This window comes from Mytilus californianus, unplaced genomic scaffold, assembly GCF_021869535.1.
Source record: "Mytilus californianus isolate M0D057914Y unplaced genomic scaffold, xbMytCali1.0.p SCAF_1, whole genome shotgun sequence".
NCBI lineage: Eukaryota > Metazoa > Mollusca > Bivalvia > Mytilida > Mytilidae > Mytilus > Mytilus californianus.
In genome coordinates, this window is record NW_026262581.1 from 30560741 (window position 1) to 30571145 (window position 10405).

The window sequence follows — 10405 nt, forward strand, 5'->3', positions numbered from 1 at the left end:
GTAGGATACTATGATACCCAAGGTATCATATGGTAACCTAAGTACTATAAGATGCCGTACTTAGGTTACCATATGATACTATAGGATACCGTAGGTTACCATTGTATACCGTAGGATACCGTAGGATACTATAAGATGCCGTACTTAGGTTACCATATGATACCGTAGGATACCATAGGATACTATAAGATGCCGTACTTAGGTTACCATATGATACCGTATGATACAATAGGATACCGTAGGGTACTATAAGATGCCGTACTTAGGTTACCATGATGCCGTAGGATACTATAAGATGCCGTACTTAGGTTACCATTGGATACCGTAGGATACTGTAAGATGACGTACTAAGGTTACCATATGATACCTAAGGAAACTATAGGATATCATATGTTACCATTGTATACCGTAGGATACCATAAGATACCGTATGAAACCATAGGGTGTCGTATGATACCGATTTCGGTGCGCATGACAAGTTCATCTGGTACTCTGACCAAAAGATTGGCAAGCAAAATATATAAATCAATTCTTATAAATCATCGCAACCTAAAAAGACACAAACAGAGACACAAAAACTGTCTATGTCTAACTTTGTCTCATTAAATTGTAACATAAGGTTAAGTAAACTTAGTACATCTATACAACAATATTTATATTCGTGCAATACTGTGGAAGAATAGATATTTAACACATCCGGCCAAATACAGACCTACTACAGTAAGATATCAGGTTTAGTTTTGTGTTTTTTGGCGATACAATATCGAAATGATTATGAATAAAACCTTGACAGAAAACGGATACATCGCATAGATGATATCTTAATTATCCCAATAGACCTAGCTGTCTCCTAATTACAGACCGTGTGTCTGAAAATTCTAATTGAAATGGGAATATGTTAGATTGCTTCGGTTTTCTCCCTGTCATTAGTTTAACGTGATTTATTGACATCACTGATCGTTCCTATGGTAACTGAAAAAAAAATACATACCAGAAACGTCGGAATATTTCAATTATTGACAATTCAATTCTTTACAAGCATGGCAAGTTGTTTATTGACCAAATGCAAAGTAACATAAATCAATGTTTGCCTTCAGTTTCTAAAGAATGCTGTTTTACTATTTCCTGGTACGACATATTAGAACCTAGTCCTATCTCTTATTGCGGATATGTACTGTTATAAGAAAAAACAACTTGATGAAACCCATGATTAGAAGCTTACATTTAGGTGCAATATACTGTGAACGTTCTAACGTTCGTTATAACTACACGCACTCTATATAACTAAAATAAATACATACTTGAGGCACTTCCAAAAAACTTTCTTTATTTATTACTTAATCCAGTGATGTGCTTTGTTCATTTTCATCAAATATGAATGGTAACGTTGTTAATGGAATGTTTGTATCAAAGAGTAAATATTTGTTTGACCTTGAACTATTATAATCTGTTATGAGATTCGTCACTAACAAGCTGTTTTATGTCGCATATTTGTAAATGGCCATCCAGATTTACAGTTGCAACCCCGTCAGACAAAGTTCAACTGTGACGGTTTTGTCTTTTCTGTTTATGTCATAAAAAATTAAATACTTTGGCTTTGCAAACACTCTCGTGCTTCATATCTTTGGTGCGTGGCTGTCTAAATAGCAATTGCATCTCTCCATTTTTTTCAAATTTTCATTAATTATGTTATTTTTTACATGAAATGTATAAGAGACAAGGTGTAAAACATGAACGTTTTAACAATTATTAATACACTACTTAAACTAAAATTTACTTTCTCAGCCGTGATCGAATATGTTAATGGTCCATCATCTTACTTTTTTATTTTTCTTCAACCAGTTACAATGATCATGTGAAATAAAATCTCCATAAAAACAATTTTTAACCTTTGAAGAAGCATGTTAAATTTAAAATTGTTCTTAGTTCCAGACCTATAGCATGTATAGATGATAAAAAATATTTTTTAATTGATTGGCATGGGAGCATCCCGGTGAACAAAATAGTTATAAGGATTGGATAATAATTTTAAAACAACTACAAACGACAGAACCATGCATGTTACTTTCCCGATTTTCCGAAAAAGAACAATAATGCCCGTGAATGTATACATAAAACTTGGAAGTATGAAGACTTTTAGTTAGTCCTCCCCTGAATACCAACTTAAAGGTAACTTTATATTACAACATAAATATCATAAGCAAAAAAATGTCTTGAATCATGTCCCTGTATAATGACTACAAAACTATACTCAGTCTGGTATTTGCCGTAAGACAATTACTGAACAGTAAAACCGTGTTTAAGTAATGATCAGATCATATTTTCAACAACATATACCTGCAGAAATCAATACTACATATTCTGTTGAAATAATCAAAATTTTGCTGATTGAAACAATGAAACTTGTCCACTATAAATCCCATATTGTATTACTCAATATAAAGTGTTTTTTTTTTTTTCCCCTTGATATCAAAATTTCTCATACAAATCCGTACATTGGTAACTGAATACCTTCCTTCTATACTTCCTTTCTTTGATGGTTGGCTTCGAATTCTTGACAGTAGCATCTCGAATTTTTATTTTAGTAATGTTTTGATTAAAGATTTTTTTTATAGGGATGAGGTATCATAAATCTATTACTATTTTTTATTTAATCATTACTAAATCCTAAATTCAAAATGATCATCTTCATTTTTCACCTTGATATCAGAATTTCAGAAATCTTTATACAGAAATATATACTCAAATTCGTATATAATAGTGTTCTATATAAAACCAGGAGAAGTTATATATAATTGCCAAAAAGATAACAATCCAAAAGAGTCCAAATAACGTGGATTTTAAGCAAGTATAGGTCACCGATGGACCATGTCCACTTTTGATAAAAATAAAGATAGCTATATATTTTAGATCCAGGTGCAATGATGTATCTTACTATAGCCATATATGATACAAGAATTTTACGTTCTATGATTTTTTTTTAAGAACCAAACTGTTTATCTCTATTATAAATCCAGAAGTACAAGTAAAGTTATAAATGTATCAGATAATTCATGCGTGAATTTAAGTAAAGTGTGATGCTAGTTAGCTATTTCAAATGCTTGAATGATTCCGTCCACCAATTCTTTAGAAACCGTTGAAGATGTTGTTTTTTTTTTTAGTTTTTTTTTTTGTGTGTATATTTTGTACACTAAAATATCACATAACCCTTAATTGTGGTTGCTATTTAACCGACCAATCAATTGTTTTAATCAAATTAAATATGAGAGCAACGTTACTTATGACTGATCAGTAAAAAAATCATCTTACTGTTATTCAGAAACTATTGCATAGTCGTATTTAGAAAAAGCCAAAATCCATGTTAAACAGTATCAGCCTCTCCCTAGCTTAAAAAAAATCTTTTGAATCAAACACAAACACAGTCAGATTAATTGTTTATGACACAAAACCGATTCTCCGATTTCCGATAAGGTAGAAGTTTTTTTACCCCATATTTTTGCAATAGGAATTCATTAAGTATAAACTTTCTTCATAACTAGAGGTGCTTTATACAATGCTGTTTATGTTGAAAAAAATGAAACGATCCATTAATTAAACCAGGATTTTGACTGAAAAAGGCTGCCCACTAACAAGGCAACGTTAATGTATGAATTGTAAAAAGTCTGTACATTAATCATATATGTAACTCCAGAAAGTGGACCGGGCCCCTGCCAACATCCCCTAAATCCGCCTCTGCTTTCAAACACATAATGCAAACAAACCCGATCGTTTAACTAACATTATCAAACAGATATTTGACTACTTTGAGTCAACTCATATATATATATAGGGAGTTTTTTATATAAAATATTCACTAATGAATAACGCACGAAGCAACTGAACTGAATTAAAAACGCGAAGACACTACAGAGGTTTAAGAGAGATAAAAGCAAGGATCGATCGAATGTTATAAATATAGATACAAGAAGATGTGATATGAGTGCCAATGAGACAACTCTTCATCCAAGTCACAATTTGTAAAAGTAAACCATTATAGGTCAAAGTACGGTCACACGGAGCCTTGGCTCACACCGAACAGCAAGCTATAAAGGGCCCCAAAATGACTAGTGTAAAACCATTCAAACAGGGAAATCAACGGTCTAATCTATATAAAAAACGAGAAACGAGAAACACTTGTGAACCACATCAACAAACGACAACCACTGAACATCAGGTTCCAAGTCATTAAGACTGAAGCAACATGTTAGTTGGTATAAAAAGTCATATAGATGAAGAGAAATTGTAATAGGAAAGAAAAATAGAATTAGCATGCAGATAATTGAGGAAATCCTCTTCTGTATATTATACTACAGTGAGATTAAAATGTTTAATATTATTAATCGAACATTTTTAAGGATTTGTGATTCGTTAAAACACATGTACATTTGTATTTACTCAGTTTGCACGCCAATACTGTAGTGGTCAGCTTTTTGTAGGTCAAAAACAGCATATTGCACAGGGCATTCAGCATGTTACTAAAAATTCATTCTAGAAATCCCAATGCAATAGTTGTTGATTAATAATATAACAATTGTAGCCTTTGGTTGAGGTCAATACGATGTTATATCGACCTCATATAAAGGCTATAATTGTATGGTTACTGTATTAAACTAATGTTTAATTTTCTCCCAAATGACAATAACTAACCTATACCAATTAGAATGTCTTTAAAGAGCATAGATAATTAGATTATATCAAGGGAAAAGAAGAAAACGTGAAGGCTTTCTAAACGACGCAAAAGACAACAATATACATATATTATACATACACACATATATATATATATATATATTAAGAACATCAGTTGTTCGACCTGTTAGTCAAATGCGTTTTGTTAAAATATACTTTTTCACGTTTTAGGTCTTTTGGAAAATGTTGTTTGTGCTGTATTTAGACCCCTCTACCAAGAAATTTGTTTTGCATGCACACGTATAAAAATTGCGGTTTTTATCCAACGCAATCATAGGTTTGAACGTTGTTTTCAATTTAGACTTGTATATATATATATATATATAAGTGCCTATAAATAGCAGCACATGACATACAAATCTATGGGAGTGTGGATTAATCAGTACAGAGATTAATTCAATTACACAAATAAAATTATAGATTGCCTAACAATGTAATTTTAACACACTATTTAGTATGTAAATATAAGAATGTTTAAAATATTTACAAAATGATGAAAATAAACGCAATATTTCGCTAGACTAACTAGCTTTATCAAGCGTGCATCTATCCAGGTGAAATCGGATGTAGATGATAAGAAACTTTTGCAGCTCAATGTATATGTTGCACTTGAATTTAGCTGCCTTGAAAATAATACATAATTTGGATGAAGTTCAAGATTTTTACAAAATTGGTAGTTGAAGTTAGCAACGTCCATTGGCCAATATTACAGGATAAAAAGGACGATGCTGTGTACTAAATCGTCTTTTTTATCCTGTAATATTGGCCAATGGACGTTGCTAACTTCAACTACCAATTTTGTAAAAATCTTGAACTTCATCCAAATTATGTATTATTTTCAAGGCAGCTAAATTCAAGTGCAACATATACATTGAGCTGCAAAAGTTTCTTATCATCTACATCCGATTTCACCTGGATAGATGCACGCTTGATAAAGCTAGTTAGTCTAGCGAAATATTGCGTTTATTTTCATCATTTTGTAAATATTTTAAACATTCTTATATTTACATACTAAATAGTGTGTTAAAATTACATTGTTAGGCAATCTATATATATATATATATATGTACAGTCGTGTTGATAAACAATTTAAGAATAAACAAGTGAAATTGTTTTCTCTTTTTTAAATTTGCAATAAAGGGATTGAAATGGGTTTTGTGACATAAACAGAAACCATGATTGCTGTTTTAAAATAGAAAATCATTACACAGCTTGTTTGATATAAATTTTAAGACAGGTGTCGAAAGTAAAATGAATGACTTGTACAAATAATTTCATGAGCAGTGGCAATACCTATTAAAAATAACTGTTAGGACAGTTCTAATACTACGAGTATCCAAGTATTATTAAGTATGATCTTAACATAAGTATTATTTACTAACATAATAGTGTATTATATATATGAACATTAAAATAAATTTATATCAATCTGTCCATTTAAGAGTTACTACGGATAGACAGTAAAATGACAACGTATAACTAGTGTCTCCTGATAACAAGTCCCACCCCTTTCCACCTATACATATTAGCTAAAGTTTTAAAATTACCAAATTCCTAACAGCTTTTTTTTATTCTTGTGTGGATATAGGTTTAAATGTGATGTGTCCGAAGCACTTTGCTGGATTTACCTCCACCAGGAACGCTCAACAACAAACATTTGAATGCTAGCGATGTCTAAATACTGAATACTTGAGGAGCGCTATATATGACAAAAAGGGGACATAAAAAGACTGACTATATCAAACTAAGGTCAACGTGCGGCCTGAAATCAGCATAGTTGTATGCTAGACTACTCTCTCTTTTTTACGAGGATGACCGTGAGGGACAATGATTCATTGAATTATGTTAGAGGTAACATAACATGTACATATTACAAATAGTTGAGAAAATGACCATATCAGTGCCCTACAATTGTATATACAGTGTAGTTGTCTCATCGGCAATCATGCCACATCTCCTCATTCGCGATCATACCACATCTTCTCGTTGCCAATCATTTCACATTTCATAACTTTTATATAATATATAAGATTATGGAATTGATCACGCGACATGCGTGCAGATGACGGGGAATGCACTTAATTCGTCGTCATCATCGAACGATACAGTATCACTTACAATCAGGGACTTGTTAAACGTATTTACATAATTGATAAAGTATCTCATATAGATACACTAATTTTTAAATAATACATGAATGTATATATTTAGAATATATATTCATATTTATATAATTATGATATGTTTTCAGAAATGTTTTATTTGTCCATCGGTGATTTTTTAAATCATTAATTTCAATATTTCTAATTTGAAATCAGTTTTCAAGAGATTTTTTTTATCTCATGACTTAAATTACAATTATAATTTTATACATTCTTAACATTATTCTATATATCTAGTTAGCACCGTGGAGAGAATTTACTATCATGAGTATACACTTTTAGAATCTATATATTTTGAGTTCAATACACCGTTGACACTGAAGAAATGTTTGATAACTAAAAAAAGTATTTAAAAAAAGAATCATTTCAAATAAATGCAAAGAATAGCAAAAAAGTAATGTTTCTTTCCTTTAGCTTTAAGCAAATGCATATTGTGGTATGTGTCATGACATAATGCACAAAACCCTCATTTCTAGTGAATAGAATGAATATTCGAGTGAAAAATTGCTCGTGTTGTGTCGAGCAGCTGATATTTTACAAAATCAATAATGTGATGAAAATCTGATAATCGATTTATCGGATTGTATTTGTGTGGTTTTTTTTATGATAGACCAATAGTTTTTTCTTTGTTTCACTAGCAAACCGGTAGATGACTTGATAAGTAATGGTCAAACTTAAATATATCAACGTCGGTAATAAGTGTGGGTCAACTTATTTGATACCACAAAGCCATGCTTGATATGCATCTTTACGAAGAGCGGAGTGATAAAAGCATAGGGAAGTACGATAAGCACTTGTTTCCGATCGACTCTCTGAATTTTCAATATCGCAAATAGTCAAATTTATAGATGTCTTTGCTGATTAACTTATTGTGTTATGTTGCTCACTCAATCTCTCATTTTGAAAATGATGGAAATCTGTATCATTTACTACCTAAACTTCAGGTCTATGGGCCATCCGAGTTAACAGTACGTCAGTAGTTTGATTGTTATTGTTTTGTGTTTTTATTTTCCGTTCTTATAAGAGAGTACAGGATTTTTTTTTAAGGAGTGCGTATCTTTTTAGTACAATATTGTTCACTGAAACATTTCAGTCATAACACATATAATAAAATTTCCCCGTCAACTTCTCGAAGTTATACACGCGGCCATAGCGAAATCATAGATGTGATTATAATTAGATTTATTAATTACTATTTATTGTAAGCTGAACATGCATGTAACAAATGTCAAAGGGTAAATTAGCAAACGAAGAAGGGGACCAGTCCAGTGTACACGTAGCAATTTAAAATAGCAAGCGAATCCACCCCTTTCTGGACATATACAGCACTGATCAATGATATATTTAAGATAACGTACTGTGAGATAGTTTTGCTATTCTATTTACTCGCATAATATTTTGTTTTCTACAACCTTGTACCAAATATAGTGTTAAAGAATGTGCCAGTAGAGTACTCGACAGTATTTAGGATCAATAGGTTCAAACGATGCGCGTTCCATAGACAATTTAGTGTCAACCTTCCTATTACACGGATTTCAATGGTCACAACACGAATATTATAGACATATATTTTCGCTTACTTGGAAACATGACCACTAAAATGTTTTCCGGTCCAACAAGGACTTCCGCCGATGCAATAGTTTCCTCACGGATGTCCTTGTCTGTCATGCTTAGAAATTCATCCCGATAGAACTTGCTGTAAAACCAGTCAAGTTGGTGTAATTATATTGACTCTTAGTGTTGAGTTTTTTTGTACATGTGCTAGTAGTCCGAACACCGTAAGAGCCATGCAAATCTAAAGATGTTATGAGGAATTCAATGAAATAATTTCATCCAAATTGCAAGAAAACTAAAAAAGCAATTGCGTATCATGTTAAAATATTTTCGGCTCCTTAAACCATTAAGAGATGTTCGTTTACCACTTAACCTATATCCAATATGATTTTAAAACTTCTAAAGAATATTAAAACATACACTTAATCAAATTAAAAATTCAAAAGTTGAAATACTAAAGATCAAAATCTACTGGCATACTACCAAAACCTCTTATCAAGAGGAATTCTTTAAAAAAAATCAATAAAAGTGGATCAAATGTAACCATTCCCGTTATGGAATTAATATGATATCCCTTTTTTCGTCCAACATTTTTCCTCATATATAACTTTAAAGTCATATGTGTTGAGCAAAATCTGTTAAAATAATACCGAACTTCTTTGCAAGTAGAACGCAATGAAAAAAATCTCATTCACATTGAAAGAACACTATAAAAACAGTATGTATACCCAAGGGGGGGGGGGCTTTTTTGACGATCAATGCTTTTGAATGGGGACATATATTTGGAACACCCCCCCACACTTTTTATCCTGGGTTGGAACCCCCTTTTAAAAATGGCTGGATCCGCCTTTGATATCAAAATATGTAAAAGTGATATTTTCTATCTCCTTTTATGTTCTTATAATATATCCTTTAGGGTTTCTACAAATGTTATTGAAAGTGCAAGCAGACATTTCTTATGAAATTCAAAGAAGAACACCACATCAAAGTTAATCTTTAAATGAGAAAGTCTTTGGTTTGGACCCCGAGGGTCCCTTTTTCTCGACAAAGCAAAGATTGTATCTAATGTGCTGACCCATGTAGGGATTTGTATGCACAATAGAAATACTATATCAAAATCTGATGGGGGAAAAAAACTCATTTTAGATCCTTTTTGGTTCTTTTTTTAGAAACGGTTGAGTCCTATATCCCACAAAATTAATTGTTATTTTTTAATGAAAAATAACTTCAAATCTAAATAGGGATAATTCAACTACAACTAACACAAGTTTGAACAACTAAAACCTACGCTCCATCCATACACCATGCCCGCATTTAAGCAAAACGATGAAAACCTGCAAAAACGCATTTGCAGATTGCCGGAAGTACTAGTTACATATAGCTTTCTTTTTTAGATAATTTTATTTTTTTTAAAAGGGTAAATTAACGGCCTGATTTGTGCAAAAACAATACAGGATAAAATACAACAGACAGCAACCATCAACATCCACTGGATTACAGACTCTTAAATTTGGACGGACATATAAAGAATGTGGTGAATATAAACATGTTTGTGAGCGCTCAACCCTACCCTAACCTAGGAAATAGGTGTAACAGCACAACATAAGTACAACTGTAAAAATCAGTTGGAAAGGGCGCAATTGACGCGTCATGCCGGTATAAAGTACAAATACTAACAAGACAAGACACACAGTACTCCCATAAACTGAATGCTTTTTCAAAGCTCAATTAAAATATCAATCAGTACATCTCCAATGGATTTATTGTAAAGTCGTCATAACTTGGCAAAAGATGAGACATTTATAATTATTGTAGACCTTTTCTTTTTTCTGTCGCTGGGTTGCTGTCTCATTATTCACATCTTCTTTTATTCATTTGTTTTAACGCTCAACCCACACCTGACCTTGGACAGAAGTGCAACACCAAAACATGTTTTTTCCCCCGCATTGACATACACGCTT